Source organism: Rhinolophus hipposideros (assembly GCF_964194185.1).
Source record: "Rhinolophus hipposideros genome assembly, chromosome: 20".
Classification (NCBI taxonomy): domain Eukaryota; kingdom Metazoa; phylum Chordata; class Mammalia; order Chiroptera; family Rhinolophidae; genus Rhinolophus; species Rhinolophus hipposideros.
Genome location: NC_138066.1, coordinates 24,395,986 through 24,414,881, shown reverse-complemented (window position 1 = coordinate 24,414,881; position 18,896 = coordinate 24,395,986). Strand labels below are relative to the sequence as shown.

At 35.9% G+C, this 18,896-nt stretch overlaps 1 protein-coding gene across 1 annotated transcript in view; it reads left to right on the top strand.

The window, feature by feature from the left end:
* BRIP1 (BRCA1 interacting DNA helicase 1) overlaps positions 1 to 18,896 on the top strand; it is a gene marked incomplete at its 3' end in the record, with an annotated part of 148,564 nt that overhangs the window by 88,792 nt on the left and 40,876 nt on the right.

Here is an 18,896-nt window from a genome sequence, read left to right as displayed (position 1 = left end):
CTCGATGAAAATGCCATGGTTCCTTCTTGTCTTTAGATACATCAGTTCTTAAATTTGAGAACTTTTATCTAGAATATTGTTATCTGAAGATTCATAGTCTGAGATTTCACTTACACCATCCAATTTCACCATTGTCGCTAGAGTTGGACTGCTGCTCTTTCTCTTTTCATTTGTCTTCTTATTCATTTAATAAGGAGGAAGCATCTTCCTTTGTTAATTTCTCTCTCTTTGCCATTATAGGCAGAAAATGGAAAATTTTTAGTTCTCAACACTGTTCATTAAAAGCGGAAATCGGACTGCAATATGGTGTCCTCAGTTTTTTTTTTGTACTTTCTGGAAAGATGATACAGTGTTTTGAGTACCATAATAATAAGAAAAAACAATAGCAGTGTATTATTGTATCATTCTAGGTGATTCCATCATTCTTCTGTTTTCTTATTTTAGTTTTTTTAGCATTATTTGGAATAATCGATGAATAATAATGGGTAATGATGGACTGATTTGTAAGATACTGTGAAATAGCTGAATGTTTTAAGATATAGGAAAAATAATTTCAGTAAGATCCCATAATTTATCTTAGAATTATAAGAGAGTTCGGGTAAACCATATGGTAATTGCACGATATAATGGGTTTTATCATGGTTTTTTAAAGAAAATTTTCATTTGATTGTTTGGAAGTCCTCTAAGAAAAAAAAGTGAAATATCAATCTTTATAAATAGTTAGAAATGCTCAAAAGTGAAAAATAGGTACATCAGACCCTAATAGTATACCAAAGGTTTAAAACCTTTAGTAATTCTTTGTTTTCTGAAAGATAAAGCCGAAAATCTTTGCATTACCTAGAATCATTGGTTATTTTTCAGCCTTATTCCTAGCACGCTCCCATCCTGTTCATACCTTTTTTTCAGTTACGTTGTACCATTTTCCCTGAAAATAAGACCTAGCCAGACCATAAACTCTAATATGTCTTTTGGAGCAAAAAATAATGTAAGACCCAGTCTTTACTTTACTTTACTTTACATTACATTACATTACATTACATTACATTACATTACATTACATTACATTACATTACATTACATTACATAAGACCCGGTCTTATAGTAAAACAAGACTGGGTCTTATATTAATTTTTGCTCCAAAAGATGCATTACAGTTGATGGTCTGGCTAGGTCTTATTTTCGGGGAAACACGGTATTATTATGAGTGCCTTAAACTGCCATGCATTTTCATATCTACATATGTGCAGTAGGCAGAATTCTAAGTCCCTGGTGTACACACTCCTTCCCCCATTTATTCAATCAAACACTAATCTAGGTACTGCTGTGAAGGGATTTTGCATATGAAATCCGTTGACCCTGAGATAGGGAGAGATTATCTAGTTGGTCCTGATCTAATCACACGAGCCCTTTAAAAGCAGAGTGTTTTCTACAGTTGGTTGCAGAAGAGGAACTCAGAAAGACATAATCTAACTGGCCTGGAAGAAAACAGACATCTATGTTGTGAACTGACTAGTGGGAGGGGTGGGGCATGTGGCAAGGAATTATAGGTGGGCTACAGGAGCTGAGAGCAGTTCTGGGGAAAGCTAGCAGAAAAATGGTAGCAGTAGTCCTACAGCTAGTAGGAAATGAATTCTGCCAATAACCACTGACCTTGGAAGAGAACCCCAAGTTCCAGATGCAGCCCCCAAGACACCATAATTTCAGCCCAGTGAGACCCTGAACAGAGAATCCGTTGTGCTGTGCTTAGACTTGTGATTTACAGAAACTGAGAGATAATAAATGGCTGTTGTTTTTATCCTACAACATGGATGAATATGGAGGACATTATGCTGAGTGAAATTAGCCAATCACAAAAATACAAATAAATTATGATTCCATTTATACAAGGTACCTAGAGTTGTCAAATTTATACCAACAGAAAGTTAGAAGGATAGTTGCCAGAGGCTGGGGGAAGAGAGGAATGAGGAGTTTTGCACAATGAATAGAGTTTTGGAGATAGGTTATGCAACAATGTGAATATAGTTAACACTGCAGAACTGTACACTTAAAAATTATTAAAATGGTAAATATTATGCTTTGTATATTTTGCCATAATTTTAAAAGAATTGTTTTTAAAAGTGGGTATTATTTTAAGTCACTAAGGTTGTGGGTAATTTATTATACAGAAAGTGTTCATAGTGTTATGTCTACTGAAAAATCCATTCTCTGAGTTTTTTATTATCCAAATATTTTAATTGTATATCCAGCTCACATGTTTGCTCTATTCAGCCATCTTTAACCCTCAGGCAGTTAGTCACTCTTTCCTCTGCCTGGCTATGTTTCGCTTTCAAGTTTTACAGTAGATTCATGTTGGCAATACCTGAAAGTAGTAACTTTTAAGAAACGCTGTAGTGGTTGCTTCTTATTCATTTTCTTCTCACAATCTAGATTCTACTTAGATTCTAATAGTGCAGGTTCATTGACCTCATTTTAGTTTACTCTAATTATTAGCCTTTTAACAGAGGGATAGAAAATGAGTTGATTTTGTTTTGTTTTGTTTTTTTGCTCGCAATTAATCTCAGGTAAGGAATGAAACATGAATTTTTGTGAATAAATTTGTTCAGATTTCAGCCAACATTTAGTAAGGCAATACTTCTTGACCCTAAAGTAGCGAAACTAGTCAAATATATACATTTTAACCAAATGTTTACTTCAGACCTTAATGAACTAAGTTGGTTAATCAAAAGAAATTCATAATTTTTGTTTTAAAGGGTTAAGAATTTGTTCCATACATAAATAGCTATTGGTTTTTTGTTTTCTGTTCAAGAGATTTCAACAAAGTAGATATATCATGATGAACTGTATGAGTTATTTCTGAAATTCCATTTTATTTGAAATTTTTACATTGTATCATTGTATATTTCTATCAGAATGTATCAATAAATGACTCTATAAACAAATATATCAATATTAGTAGTGCAGCTCTAACATTTTCATAGTTCTTTCTTTTAACAAAATTATGTGGGGAAATTTTCCTTGTCAGAGAAGACTGTACGACCTTTCATTTTTATTTATTTAGCAAACAACTGCAAGAGATCTTACTTTCATTTCATTTCAGGACGGTATTCCTCCATATTATTCTCCCTAGTGCATTACTCACTGCATCTGTATTTGTTGAAAGTTTGATCCTGGAATATAACTGAGCCTTTTTAGGTGAAGGTGCTGAGTCAGATATTACCAAATAGCTAAAGTATAGGAAGTTGTTTCAATAGAAATTCACATTTTTGGTTTTCTCATTTTATGGTTGAAGACGGCAAGAATTAAGGATATACCCATTTTTACTGTAATTTAAAAATTATGAAAAACACTAATACTCTATCTTCCATTTTTATTACTATTTATAAGGAGCTGTATTGTATTCCTAACATGTGCCACCTATATGTACATGTAACTGAATAAAAGAAAGTAAACATGTCTTAAATATTAGTACTTCATGAAATGAATAGTGAAAAATCATCTTCAAATGGAAAAATATGACAGGTTTTACCTATAAATAAATTATGTGAAAAAGATTACAAAAGATGGTAGTCTGTTTAGGCAGGCCTATTAAAAGCATTAAGACTTGAGTACTGGCTATTAAAGTGAGTAAATGGCAATATTATAAAGTTAAACACATGCCAAAAAACATTTTCCAGAGGACTAGGATTGTAACAATACCATTAATGAGGGCAAAGAGGTTTTAATGCAATTTGCACTTTCTAAAGTTTCAAAAAGAGTCTTGGAGTTAGTGCATTATTAATGTAGTGAACATCTGGAACTGTGTAAAAGCTATAGACATTGAGCAAATGCAGGATTTCCCCACTAGGTTGCATTCTAGCTTATTGCCTCCCTAGTGAAATACCGGCTTTAAGAAGTTTGGAAAAGTACAATGACAATATCCAGATAAGGCATAAACATTCCAAAGTGTCTTTTAATTCGTGAGATCTGACTTAAAAAAAAAGTCTGTGAGTTTACCAAATCCAAGTTTACCAACACCAATTAGTAGATTAAATCATCTATATCACTATATGTGGGCTAGTCTTCTCCATATGTGAATAGTATTTGCTCTTTATGAGCTAAGTAAACTATTATAACAGAGATACCTCACATTTTTCATCTATGTAAGTCTTAAAACCTGAACGTTGGCTCTGTGTCAGTGTACTTTCCTCTAAATTAATAATTTTTAGGTGTCTAGTTGGGATACTTAAGAGAATTTAAAAATCAGTTGAGTTATGTGTGTGTTTAGTTATTTGTATGATTTCTCTGGAAAAAGGGAAGTAATTAAGATGTATAAATGTGCAGTTTGAGTGTCCCCTGGAGTGAGACTGGAAAGGCTGTAGACCTAACTATTTTGTTATCTAAAACTGAAAATTCATTAGAGCCCATTTTCATCAAAATAATCAGTATTTTTTGCTATAGAGCTACACTCCAAATTTACATGTAGCCCCTTGTATGAATCCTTAATGGAAAACTTTTAAGGTACTTTTTTAAAGCCTCCACTGAAGAGATTAAAATCAACACATTGTTCCATGGAAATGTCTCATAATTACCAGATTCCCTCCTTTTCACAGTGTTCCTTGCACCTCCTTACCCAAACTAAAATCTGGATGCAGTAGGCCCCCCTTAGCTGTGGTTTCTCTTTCTATGGTTTCAGTTACTCATAGTCAACTGCAGTCTGAAAATATTAAATGGAAAATTCTAGAAATAAACAATTCTTAAATTTTCAATTGTGTGCTGTCCTGAGGAGCATAATTCTTTCATTGTCCCACTCCATCCTACACAGGATGTGATCATCCCTTTATCCTGTATCCGTTAGTCAATTAGTAGCCATATTGGCAGAAGGTCAGTTGTAGTCTAATGCTATATATCACAATGCCAACCTCATTCACCTCACTTTATCTCATCACATAGACATTGTATCATCTCACATCATCACAAGAAGGGTGAGTACGGTACAAGAAGATAGTTGTGAGAGAGAGAGATCACATTCACATAACTTTTATTCCAGTCTATTGTTATAATTGTTCTTTTTTATTATTAGTTATTGTTAATCTTTTACTGTGCCTAATTTGTAAATTAAACTTTATCCTAGGTATGTACAAGGTGTGATCAAAAAATAGGATGAATGTTTAAATTTTTTAATAATTTATTATAGTAAAAGACACATTGCCATTAATCCCCATCACAACAGTCCCTCCTTGCTTCAAACATACTTATCCCATCGTTCTTGCTGCTTTCTGAAAGAGTTCTGGAAGTCCTCTTTCGTGAGTCTTTGGTTGTGCTTTTGTGGCTGCCTCAATGTTCTGAATCATTTTGAATTTGGAGAAGAGCCAGAAGTTGCACAGTGCCAGATCCTGTGATGTTTATATTTGACAAAAAATGCCATATACCAGAAGCGATGTATGACACAGAGCATTGTCATGATGGAGGATGATTTACGGCACACTTTAAACCACACCTCTATCAACCGTAGCTCCTACCCGACTGACTGCACTGAACAAGTTGAAACTTGTCACACACTGTGTACTAAAGTTCAATACCGGATCTTCCGGTATTGAAGATCCCTGCCTTTCCATTGGATGGCACCCGGCAGCAGCATTCACCGTAAAAGCTCCGTGTCACACATCACTTCTGGGATGGCAATTTCTGTTAAATAAAAACATTACAGTATGTCCTCGTCCACCTTTTTCACTGGATCTGGCACTGAGCAACTTTTGGCTCTTTCCCAAAGTCAAAATGACCATAAAAGGAAAACGATTTGAATTGATTCAGGACATTGAGGCAGCCAAGACACTCATGAAAGAGGACTTCCAGAACTGCTTCAGAAAGTTGCAAGAATGATGGGATAAGTGTGTTTGAAGCAAGGGAGATTAATGGCAATGTGTCTTTTACTATAATAAAATTTTTTAAAATTTAAACATTCACCATATTTTTGATCATACCTCGTATATAGGGTTCTGTTCTATCTGCAGTTTCAGGCATCCACTGGGATCTAGGAACATATTCCCTGTGGATAAGGGGGGGGGGGGCTACTGTATACGCGGAGGACATGTCTTTTCTTGTCAGCCCTTTCATGTTATGACTTTTTTCTCTATAGTACCTCAGTTTGATATCCTATTTACTCTTCATTGCTCTTTCAAAATCTTTACCTCTTTATTTTTTTCTGAAGGAAGGGAAGGGAAGGAGGAAGGGAAAGGAAGAAGTAAGGAAGGGAAGGAAAGAAGGAAGGAGAGAGAAAGAAAGAAAAACTCATCAACAAAAACTCTAGTCTCTGAGCTCATGTCTTAATCATATCATCTTTTCCCTCCATCTTTATTAACATCTTACAAATCATTTGAATACTCCTTTTTTGTTTTTATTGAGGACTTTGGCACCTGATTTTACCTTTTCCTCTTTCCTTTTCTAACTTTCTATAATTTTAGACCTTCCTTTTTTATTCATTTATTAAATTCATTCAACAAATATTTGTTTAGTACTTTCTACGTGTCAGGTACTGTTCTAGATGTTGGACAATCAGCAGTGAGCAAAACAAACAAAAATCATTGTCCTTATGGAGGTTATATTCCAGGGATGAGAAACAGACAATAAACATAGAAAGTTACTAATATGTTAGATGGTGTCATGGGTTGAATGTCTGTGTCCCCCACAAAATTCAGCCCCCAGTGTGGCTGTTTTTGGAGATGGGGGAAAGAAGTAATTAAGGTTAAAAGAGGTCATAAACGTGGGACTCTGAACTGATAGTGTTAGTGTCCATGTAAGAAAAGATAACCAGAAATCTTGCTCTCTCCTCTCTAATGTGAGCACAAAGGAAAAGTGATGTGAAGACTCAGCAAGAAGGTGGCAGCCTCTGCAAGCCTGGAAGAGAGCCTCACTGGGAATTGAATCAGCTAGCACCTTAATCTTGAACCTCCCAGCATCCAATACTATGAGAAATAAATTTCTCTTTAAGCCACTTTATGGTATTTTTTCCAGATTTATTGAGATATTATTAGATATTATTGACATATAGCATGTAACTTGAAGGTGTACAATATGATAATTTGATACATGTATGTATTGCAAAATGATTATGCAGTATTTTTTTTTATGATAGCCTAAGAGGTCTAGTACAAATATTGGTAAGTGCTATGTAGAAAAAGAAAGCAAAGAAGAGGGAAATGAGAATCCTGGGGGAGTGGGGAGAGGTGGGTCGGAATTTTAATTGCATGATTCTAAGGCCTGTCAGAGAAGGTGACATTGAGTAAAGGCTTAAAGGGAGGGGAGGACGCAAACTATTCTGATCTGGGGAAAGGATGTCCAGACAGGGAACCTTGAGGTAGGAGGGTGCCTGGTTTGTTTGAGCAACAAGAAGGCTACTGTGGTTGAAGCAGAGTAGGGGTGAAGCTGGATATGAGGAATAGTTGGATATGAAGTCAGACAAGTATCTGGTGTAAAATCACGCCACAGTAAGGATTTAGATTTTATTCTATTAGGTTGGTACAGAAGTAATTGTGGTTTAAAAGGTTGAAAATAATTGCAAAAAACACAATTACTTTCGCACCAACCTAATAAATGTAGTAGGAAGACATTTGAGGCTTTAGACTTAATTTTGAAAGGATTATGCTGGCTGCTATTGGGAAAATGGACTATAGAGAGTAGGGCGACTGTAGGAGTCTACTATAATAGCTCACATGAGAGATGGTGGTGCCTTGGACCACTGTGGTAGCAGTATTTGAAAGTAGTGCCGGCAGAATTTGCTGATGGATTGGATGTGCAATATGATAGAAAGAGGGAATAAGGTTTTCTTGCTGGGCTTTTCTTTATACTCTAATGCTAGTCAATCTCATCTATGTACATTCTTTTAGTAACATCTATTGTCTTGGTTTCCCAGTTTATAATTCAATTCTGATTTCTCCTTCAAATACCACACTCTAAAGAAAACTCAACTTCATGTGTGTCTCCTGTACTCTCAGTAATCTATTGCAACACAACTTCACTTCTGACTCCAAATGTGTGCATCTTTACATATCAAGCATTTCCGTGACCTCCAGCTAGGTGTCCTACAATTTAACTCATTTCTGACATTACCCACCTAGAGATAGCATCGGATCAGACACGTTAAGAGCTCAGTCCAACAAGACTGCCTTCATGTGAGACGCCAGTCTCTGATTCAGGCTATTACTTGTGTTTCTGACTGACTTCTACACCCCCCTCCTCATATTAAGTTAATTAGCTAGAGTGGTTCACGAAACTCAGAAACATTGACTTACATTTATCAATTTATTATAAAGGATACAGGTGAATAGCCCGATGAAGAGGTATATGGGGTGAGGTCTGTAAGGATCCCAAGCACAGGAGCTTCTGTCCCCATGGAATCAGGGTGTGCCACTCTCTGACATGTGGAGGAAGCTCTCAGAACTCTGTCCTTTTGGGTTTTTATGGAGGCTTCTTTACATAGGCATGGTTGATTAAATCATCAGTTAGTGGCAATCAATTCAGCCTTTAGCCCTCCCTACGTACACACACACACCGAGCTCAGGGGTGGGGCTGAGTTTTCTAATCTGGTCACATGGTTGATTTCCTTGGCAACTAGCCACCATCCTTAGGTTACTTGGAGCTGTCCAAAAATCACCTGATTAACATACACTCAGGTGGTTAAAAGGGGCTTATTATAAATAAATCATTTCACTTTTATGGCTCTAGAACTAGTTCAGGAACTGGGAATAAAAGATGCCCCTATAGCTCTTATTATCGCTCAGGAAATTCCAAGGATTTTAGGAGCTCTGTGCCAGGAACAGGGATGAAGACCAAATATATTATATATTTCATATTATCAATCATAGCCTCATACTACTCACCCATATACTCAACTACCTAATAAATGTATCAATCTGAGTTTCTCAAAGGCAACAAATTTGTAAACTTTCCTCTCGATCTTAGTGTTTTTCTAATGTTGCCTTTATGAGTGAGTGGTACCACAATCTATATTTGTACTAATCAGATAACCAGGGGACATCTGTGAACCTTTTTCTCGACTTTACTGTCATGTGCAATCTAACATCACCCCATGATCATTTTCAGTTTTAAATATTTTTATAATCTCACTTTTCTTTCTCTACAGCATAATTTTCAAAAAGGTGAATTCATGACTCACATGTAAATATAAAGTGAACATCTGTCAAAGAGTTTATTCAATTTATTGATTAATGAGGGAATCAGTATGATGTTAAGGCTGATTCAGAGAGCATTTAAGGAGCTGTGTACTAACAGGTAATTTAATAAAGGAAAAGAATATAAGATTGCTGGCCTGAATACAAAACTGGTTAATGTTTTGTATTAACTACAGGCCAATAAACTGTAACCTTTAGGGTTATCTTTTCTCCTGAACAGAAATTATTTGCATTTCTATTGGGCAAAAATGTATAAGTTCAAATGTAATTTCCCTAAGTCTGGATCTGAATCAATAGTAAACAGTGAGTTCAATAAAGTGAGTTTCCCTATAAAATCCTTGGATAGGCCTTTTCCTCCATATGAAATTGAAAGGTCTTGCTGCTTTTTTTTCCTTTTGCTCAAGTTTTGCATAACTTTTTTTTAACACTTTCTGATTCAAGCTACATCCATCTCTGGATTACTGTATTAGTAGCCTAAATGTACCCACTCTAACCACTCTAACTCATTCATATTAATATCAGAGTAATGTTTTTAGTCGTCATGTTTTTTAATTGTGAAATATAATGTGTGTAAGTGTATGAAATTAATACACACATGTTAAATATAATAAAATGGACATCTAAGTATCTACCACTTAAGAAATAGAACGTTATTCATACATTAGAAGCCCGCATTTACCCCTTCTCAATCATATCCTCCCATTCGTAGAGATATTAGTTTAGCTTGTTTTAAAAAAATAGTTTATATAGGTATATGTATATATGCTTAAATAATGTTTTGTTTTTGAATTTTGTATAAATGAAATCATTTGTATGTTATCTATTGATAATTTGCTTTTTTAACTCAACATGTATAGATTTGTGTTCATCCTTGTTGGTACTTGTTATTAATTTATTCATTTACACTACTGTGTAGGATTTGTTTTTGTGCACGTGTGAGTGTGTTTATATTATTTTTCAATTTTTAAAATGAAAAATATACATAACATAAAGTAAAATACACATAACATAAAATTTGTTGTTTAATCATTTTTAAGTGTAATATTTGGTGTCATTAAGTGTGTTTACAATGTTGTACAACCATCACTACTATCCATTTCCAAAACATTTTCATCATCCCAGACAGAGACCCTGTATCCATTAAAGAATAACTCCTCATTCTCTCCTCCTCCCAGGTCCTGGCAACTGCTATTCTACTTACTTTCTCTATCAATTTGTCTATTGTAGGTACCTCATAAAAATGGAATCATACAATATTAGTCTTTTTGTGTCTGGCTTATTTCACTTCTGTTATGTTTTCAAGGTTCATCTACATTGTAGCATGTATTAGAATTTCATTTCTTTTTATGGTTGAATATTATTCCATTGTATATATATGTTACTTTGTTTATCCATTCATCTGTTGATGACTGCTTGGGTTGTTTACACCTTTTGGCTTTTGTGAATAATGCTGCTATAAACAATGATGTACGACTATCTGTTTGAGTCCCTGCCTTCTGTTCTTTTGGTGATGTACCTTGCTGAATCGTATAGTAATTTTATGTTTATAAACTTTTTTAGGAACGCCCCCGAACTATTTTCCACAGTGCGGTACCATTTTACATTTCCACCATCAATGTACAAAAGCTTCAGTTTTTCCACATCCTTGCCAACACTTATTTTTCTAGTCTTTTGATAGTAGTCATCCTGATGTGTATGAGGTTGGCCATTCGTATCTTTTCTTTGAAGAAAAATTAATTCAAGTCCTTTGCCCATGTTCTAATTGGATTCTTTGTTTTAGAATTGTAGGAGTTCTTTATGTATTCTGGATTTAACCTCTTATCAGGTATATGAATAATTGAACAGAAAACTTCAATAGAGGGGTTTTCAGCAGGCTTGATCAATCAAAATTTTAAAATAATATAAGACTAGGTCTGAATATAATATAATATAACATAATACCCGGTCCTATACTAATTTTTGCTCCAAAAGACGCATTAGAGCTGATTGTCCAGCTAGGTCTTATTTTCGGGGAGACAGGGTATTGAAAAAAACCTACCAACAAAGAAACTTCAGCTCCCAAATATCTGTTTAATTCTCTTTATATTTGTTACCTCTTTTGTGAAATTCTGTGAGTGTATCTTCTCTATACTTGTATATATAAATTTCTAATTAGAGGAATTTTCTAATTTATTTTTTTCAAGAGTTTGCAATTTCTTGCTCCCTCTGGTTTTTCTCTGTTGTACTGCAGGTCACTGGAGTTGCTGCAAGCCACTAGCTCTCTTTTATTCTTAGCAGACTTCTAGGCCTTTAGAGTATGCCAAGTCCCATCAGCTTTTTGAGTCTGGCAAGACAGAAACCAGTTCCTCAGGGAGCCTCTTTAAAAAGCAGGACTGTTATACACATACTCTGCTCTTCTTTTTCTCCATTCAAGGTAGCGACCACCAAGCTATATTGGCTTCTGTCTGCTGTACTGCCAGTCCTCTGGAGTACCACAAGCTGCCTAGCTCTCTCTTTGTTGTCAGTGACCCTCTGACATCTAGAGTACGTTGGATCTTGTCAGCACTCTGAGACAGGTGACACAGAAACCAATCCCTCTGGTAGCCACCCCCTACCAAAAGTGAAACATTAGACATACGATCTAACAATTTCCCTCCCCAGGGAGAAACTGGCAGTTGGAGGTTTCTTCTCGCTTATTAAGTGCTGAGCCAGGGAGAAAGACTATGGTGAGTGTGTACTAGTCTAAACCTTTACCTTTGTATTCGGTGTCCCCTCACCCCCAACCTGGTCGTTTCCTGTGAGTGCTTAGATTCACAGGAAAGAGAGAAAACCCCTAGGCAGCCCCCCTAAAAGTCTACACATTAATCATATGTTTAGTCTTCTCTTTCCCTTCTCAGGGAGAAGCCAGTAGTTGGAAGTTTTCTCCCAGTTGCACCATATTGAGCTGGGGGTGGGACTAAGTCAAATGGTGCCATGAATTTTCCTACCATCTTTGATGAGCTGGTTTCTTACTCATCTGGGAGGCAGGAACCTCTTAACTATTTCCTGAATTTTTCATAAAAGTAATTGGTCTGTTGTGGTTTGTGAATCAGTGTTTCTATTAGGGGCAAGGAGAATCTTTTGATGCACCCCCCTATTTAATTTTTAAAGTGGAGATGTGAGTAGATGATTTGGTAAGATGTATAGTTTAGAAATGTTGCTTCAGCTGAAATGTAAAGACCTAAGCGTGATAGGTAAGAACCAACAAATTCAGATAGGAAACATTGGAGTGGTCCTTCAAGATAGTATGAAAACTACGACTGGGGTAGTAGCTTTGGATATGGAGAAATATTTACAAGACAGAAATTAACAGGGTTTGATAATAGATTAAACATGGACAGGGAGAAGGAATTGTTAAGGATGACTCTGTTTTTGCAAAGGCAACTCAATGAATGGTGGTATTCTTTACTGAGATAATCACTGGAAAATTACAAATTTGGTCTTATATAAAACATTTCAGGTGCCTTTGAGATATCTAATTGGTGAATTCGACTAGGCCATTGGATATATGGGTAGAGTGCTTAGAGGAGCAATCTGGGCTACAGATACAAGTTTTGGAGGCCATATTCTTCATCTTTAGGAATGTAATGTTTGCTCACTATATTGTAAGTGCCATGAAGGCAGGGATTTTTCTCTAATGTTCCCTGCTTTGTTCTTAGATTTCTGATGTTATTTCTAGCAAAAAAAAAAAAATCGTGGGGTGTTGATATTTTTGTTGTTATTTGTTTTATCTTCATCCCTCTATCCCTATTGCCCTGGTATTACTGAAAACATTCACAAGAAATATATCTTGCTCCATTTTCACAACCATTATATAATGTTTCATACTTACATAAAATCACACGTAATATACTCAGGGTGCCAAAAAAAATGTATACATATGATTTGTATTCATCTTTTGTTATCACTATATATTGAGTATTGAGTATTTTAATACAGTTTTTTCCTTTCTTAAAATGTGTATACATTTTTTGGCACCCTCTGAATATGTGAATTATGAGGTATCTGAATAAAATGAAAACATCAAAACTATCACTTAAGAACTAACTATTACTGTTAAAGCTATCTGGATGCTCCTCTCAATGTCATCCTTTTGTCTCCCCCCACAGAGTCAATACTTGTCCTAAAGTTCATAATTATCTTTCATTTTTTAAAAAATTGCTTTACCACATACATATGTATTTGTATTCCTAAACAACATGTTACTTAGTTTTGCTTTTTTTTTTGAGTTTTTTTAAAATGGACTGATACTATATATAATTTTCTGCCACTTAATTTTTTTCACTAATTCATGGTAGAAGTTACTTTAATTGCTTATTATAACCCATTGTATGAAAGTAACACAGTTTGCATACTACCTTTAACAAACATTTTGGTGAATTCCACTCTTCTTTTTTGTATTTATGTTCTGCTGTTTAATGCTGCTTTTGACATTTTATAGAAATTGACAAGCTGATTCTAAAATTCATAATGGAAATGCAAGGACCTAGAATAGCCAAAATGTTTCTAAGTAATTTTTTTTTCATTTTGTTTTCCTCTTGAACCTAGAAATTGTATGGAAATATTTTAATCTGATTTCTATGTAGATAAATTTTATTTGGTTTTGGTATAAGTGACCCTACTGTTTAATATCCAGTTCCAGTGCCTGTGATCTGTATGATTCCACATTTAATAAATTTATCAATATGTCCTTTGTGACTTTATGTATATGAGTATTGTTCCATCTTTGAAAATAATCATTTTCAGTACCAAGTTCTCTACATATATTAGAGTAAGGTTGATGATCTTTCTAATGCTAAATCATCTGTATCCTTACTAATTTTGTCTAATTCATCTATAGATATCTAAAACAGGTACATTGACGTCTTCTATAATATTTAGGGACTTGCACAGTTTTTCCTTGTGTTTCTTGTCAGATTTTCCTTACTATATTTTGAAACTGTGTCTTCAGATCTTAAAGATTCATGACTGCTATGACTTTTTTGTGGATGCACTCTTTATGTATATGAGTATGGAATAAATACCTATTTTTTTAAAGCTTTTTGCTTTGAAGACTATGTTTTTATGACTGATACACCTGATTTCTTTTTGTAAACATATGCCTTTTATATCACTTTCCATATCTTCATTTTCACGATTTCAGTATGGTTTAATTTTAAGTGTCCCTATAATAAATGACATATAGGTGATATTCTTTTTTTCTCTCCCACACTTCTTTCCTCCTTCTTTTCTTTCCACCCTCCTTCCCCTTCTTTCTTCCAAACAATCTGAGTGTCTCCATTTTAATAAATGAGTTAAAAATTCATTTGTGTTTGCTTTGAGTTTTGGCATATTTGGACTTATTTTCTACCATCTTATTTTGTTATTTCTCTACCTCTTTTCCTTTTGTTTGTTTTATTTGAATGGTTTGATTTGTTTGTCCTTTCTGACCTCCTTTAGTGGTTTAGAAGTTCTGTATCCTATTTATCCTATTTTTAATTTTATATATAACACCTTTGCTGTGATATAATTTGCATATATACCAGAGTTGCCAAAAAAAATGTATACAAGTGGTTAATGTTGCTCAAGCAGTAGTTCTCCATAATCAGAAGTGTCTGGATGCTGATGGTAACCACTTTGAGCATCTCTTGTAATTGCAGAAGTCAAATGTGACTTGTATTCATCTTTTGTTATCGGTATATATTAAATATTACAATTTTAATGGCTTTTTCCTTTCTTAAAATGTGTATACACTTTTTTGGCACCCTCTAAAATGAGTGCCTTGCGGTGCTCGAGATAAAAAAAAGACTTTTAGAGTGACGTCATAGGAATGGCGGCAGTGGGGCGCACTTTTTGTGTTCTCCTCTGGATCTTATCACAAACGGGACATCTATAACCCATCAAAGGACTCTGCTTATCACACAGAACAGCTAAGAGACTCGTGCAAGAATTACTTGAAGGTGGGCAAGTTGGGCAAGCAGGGGAAGAGGGAAAGGAGCAGAGTGGAGATGCGGCCTGCATCTGCGGCGGTGGAAACGTGGTCCGCATCTGCGGTGGTGGAAACGCAGCAGGCATCCGCTGCTACAGAGACGCACGGGATCCCAGGACAGAACAGAGAACACGAAAGCCAGGAGGTGGGCTCTTTCCCTGCATCCCACAGCTGATCTCCCCCGCCGAGGGGGCAGCATATCCAGCATTTGAGGCAATAACCTCAGCTGAGACCTCCAGTTGGGCTCTATCTCAGACAAAGGACACAAACTCCATACCTGGACCCCTCCCCGCCGCTCTTCCAATCCTCTCCCTGCCCCCCCGCCCTTCCAGAGATTTAAACTGGCCCCTGAACTAAGGAGTAGTGTCAGATTACAGAGGAGCCTTAGTGCTTAGACTCTGGGAAGACTGGCGTGTTGCTCTGACCCAGGGAAGAGGCTGGGAGGAGTGTGATTTTTGCTGGGCTGGGAGAGAGAAGACCCCTCCATCCCCAGCCCCCACCCTTTCTAGCCTGCCGAGGGCAGGGCAATTACAACTGTGGAGGCATTCCCAAGGGTCAGCAGTAGGCGGCAGACGCAGCTCTGGGCTTTCAGCAGCTCAGAAATCTTTCACCTGCCACACACACACATGGAAGAAGTGCCCTAAGACTCAGGAGAACTGGACACAGGGCTGGTGGTGCTACTCTCAGTGCGCATATGTGCAGGCAAGGGCAGAAACTGCACTGACTTTGTAGAAACTACCATCCAGACCCCTCAGCCCCACTCATCTAAATCTGCAGTCCCAACGTCACTCTGGGCACCAGGTGACAGGCTCTGCTTGCACAATACACAGAGGACTCTTTGGTACAGCAGCGAACAACCCGGAGATTACTTGGTGGGCTTAAACCAAGACTGGTGCTGCTTTTTTTGTTTTGTTTTGTCTTCATATCTTTGATATCTTTGCCTGTGTTGAGTGTGAGTTCTCGGTTGTTTTTTATATGTGAATGTATTTGATTTTTTCTTTGTTGTTGTTGTGCTTGGTGATTTGCCTTGTTCTGAAATTGCACTACCAGGGTCCAGCTTAAGAGGCACAAGATTCAACACACCCAGAGGTCAACTCCAGACCAAATCAGAGTACTACCGGGTTTGACCTACAAGTGACACACCCAGAGGGAATTCTCTACAGGCACAAGAGCCCATAGAGGCCAAACCACATTTAAGTGGTCAACACTCACACAGCAGAACACCCTGCAGTGGGCAGAGCCATGTCTCACAACTAGTCAGCCTAGGAGTTAACCCCACCTACTCACAAGCGAAAAGCATTTAAACATCTTCTTTAACAGGACAATATACACAACACAAGAGTCACCTTTGGAGCACACGCAGAGGAGAAGAATGAAGTAGTGCAAGTCAAATATAAAGGACACATATTACAAAAGATAACCCAGCAAGAACTAAACTCTAGGCGATCTACCTAATACATCAAAGCAAACACAGAGAGTCAGCCAGAATGGGGACACAAAGAAACATGTCCCAAATAAAAGAACAGAAGAAACCTCCACAACTGGAACCAAATGACTGGATTAAGAAACTGTGGTACATTTATACAACGGAGTATTACGCAGCCATAAAGAAGAAAGAAATCTTACCATTTGCAACAACATGGATGGACCTAGAGAACATTATGTTAAGTGAAATAAGTCAGACAGAGAAAGACAAATACCATACGATCTCACTTATATGTGGAATCTAAAGAAAAGAATAAATGAATGAACTAATCAGAAATGGTTTTGGAGACATAGAGGCAAAACTGAGAGTTGCTAGATGGGGGGTGGGAATAAGGGGGAAGGTGAGGGGATTAGAAAACAGTCAGTAACCACAAGATGGCCACGGGGTTTTGAAAATTAATTTGGGGAATGTAATCAATGTTGTAAAGATTTTGTAGGGTATCCGATGGACACGTGTCCCATTTCAGAGACCACCTCTGGAATGATGTAGATGCCTGATCACTGTATTGTTCACCTGAAGCTGAACAATAATGAATGTCAACTACAAGTTTGTATGTATGTATGTATATATGTATATGTATATACTTACAAGAAGCGGAGTACAGCATTAGGAATAGAGACAGTGGAAATGTAATGGCTCTGTGCGATGTCAGAGCGATAGTGGATGGGGCGAGGGGGGTTCACACAGTGTGAGGGATATAAAAGATAAACGTTTAAGTATTGCTTTGTCTTGTGTACCTGAAACTAATTTTAAAAAAAAAAAAGGCTTTCAGATTACTGATAGCCCTACATTTTTTTGCCTAATAACATGGTATTACAGGGAATTTTTATTTTTATTGATCAGGGTATTCTGATCACAGTATAATATGCAATAAACTATTTTACTAATTAGTGGGGTTTTTTTAGTTTGTTCCAGCTGTTATAACAAAATACCACAGACATGGTAGCTTATGAACAACAAAAATTTATTTTTCACTGCTCTGGAGGCTTGAAGTCTTGAGATCAGGGTGCGACCATGGTTGGATGAGGGCCCTCTTCTCATTGGTAGCCAGCATCTTCTTGCTATGTCCTCACGTGGTGGAAGGAGCAAGGGAGCTCTGTGGGACCTCTTTTATAAAAGCACTTGTATTACTATTTGTTATATATTTATTTCTGAAAATAGGTAAGGGTAAAATTCTGAGGAAATAAACCATTTTGTAAAAATTAGTTTCTGTTTTCTAGAGAATTTGGAGTAATTTCTTGGTGCTTGCCTTCATTGTAATAACTGGTCTACGTTGCATAGAACTCTATATAGAACAAATGGGTAAAACAATTCAACTTACGTCATAATAGTTTGTGCTACATTTGTTTCACCTCTTATGTTTATTCTTAACTTATACATTCTTTGCATTTACTGTTTTAATTTTTTTTACCTTGTTTTAAAAAATGCTTATTAGTTCAGTTAGTCTCGATTTTTTTTTAAATAAATACATTTCAATCTATTAATACCAGTATATTTCTAAATATTACCTTTACTGCCTCCCACATGTTTGAAATTGTGGGTGCTTTTCTTATCATTTATATTGAAAAATTTCATGAATTCTTTGTTTTCCTCTCTAAACCATATGTTCTTTTTTGTTGTTGTTCTGCCTCTTCCACCATCATTATTGAGATATAATGGACAAATAACTCCTATGTTATTTAAGAATGTAATCTTTAGTGTTGGACTTGTATGTCTCTCTGTTTCCCACTAACTTTGTATTTTATTCAAAGTTGCATTATTAGAATATGTGGTTAATCTAATAAAGATTCTTTGAATTTTGTCAAAAGTCCTTTTGTAATCTATCATATGATTAGTTTTGTAAATAATCCATTTGTGTCTGTGTATTTTCTACTTGTTGACTACCTGAGTCTGTTTATATATTTACTCGATTCAGTTTTTAAAATATCAATTATCAAATAGCTTAGCTGCATATGGATTAGGTAAAATGATCTTAAAGAATCTTAATTTAAAGAGTCTTTGATTAAGAATATTAAGGAACTTCATCTTAGGTTTAAAGAAATAACTTAAAATTTATCAACTATGAGAGGAGTAATTTTTTCTGCTTTTAAAATTACCAAGATAGCAATAATAGAAGTATTAGCAGCAGCTGTAACAGTAGTATTAGTAGTAATAGTAATGATAACAGTAGTAGTAGCAGCTAATATTTATGGTGCTCTTACTATGTGCCAGGTATCTTTCAAAGCCATCTAAATCAGTTAGTATATTTACCTAATAA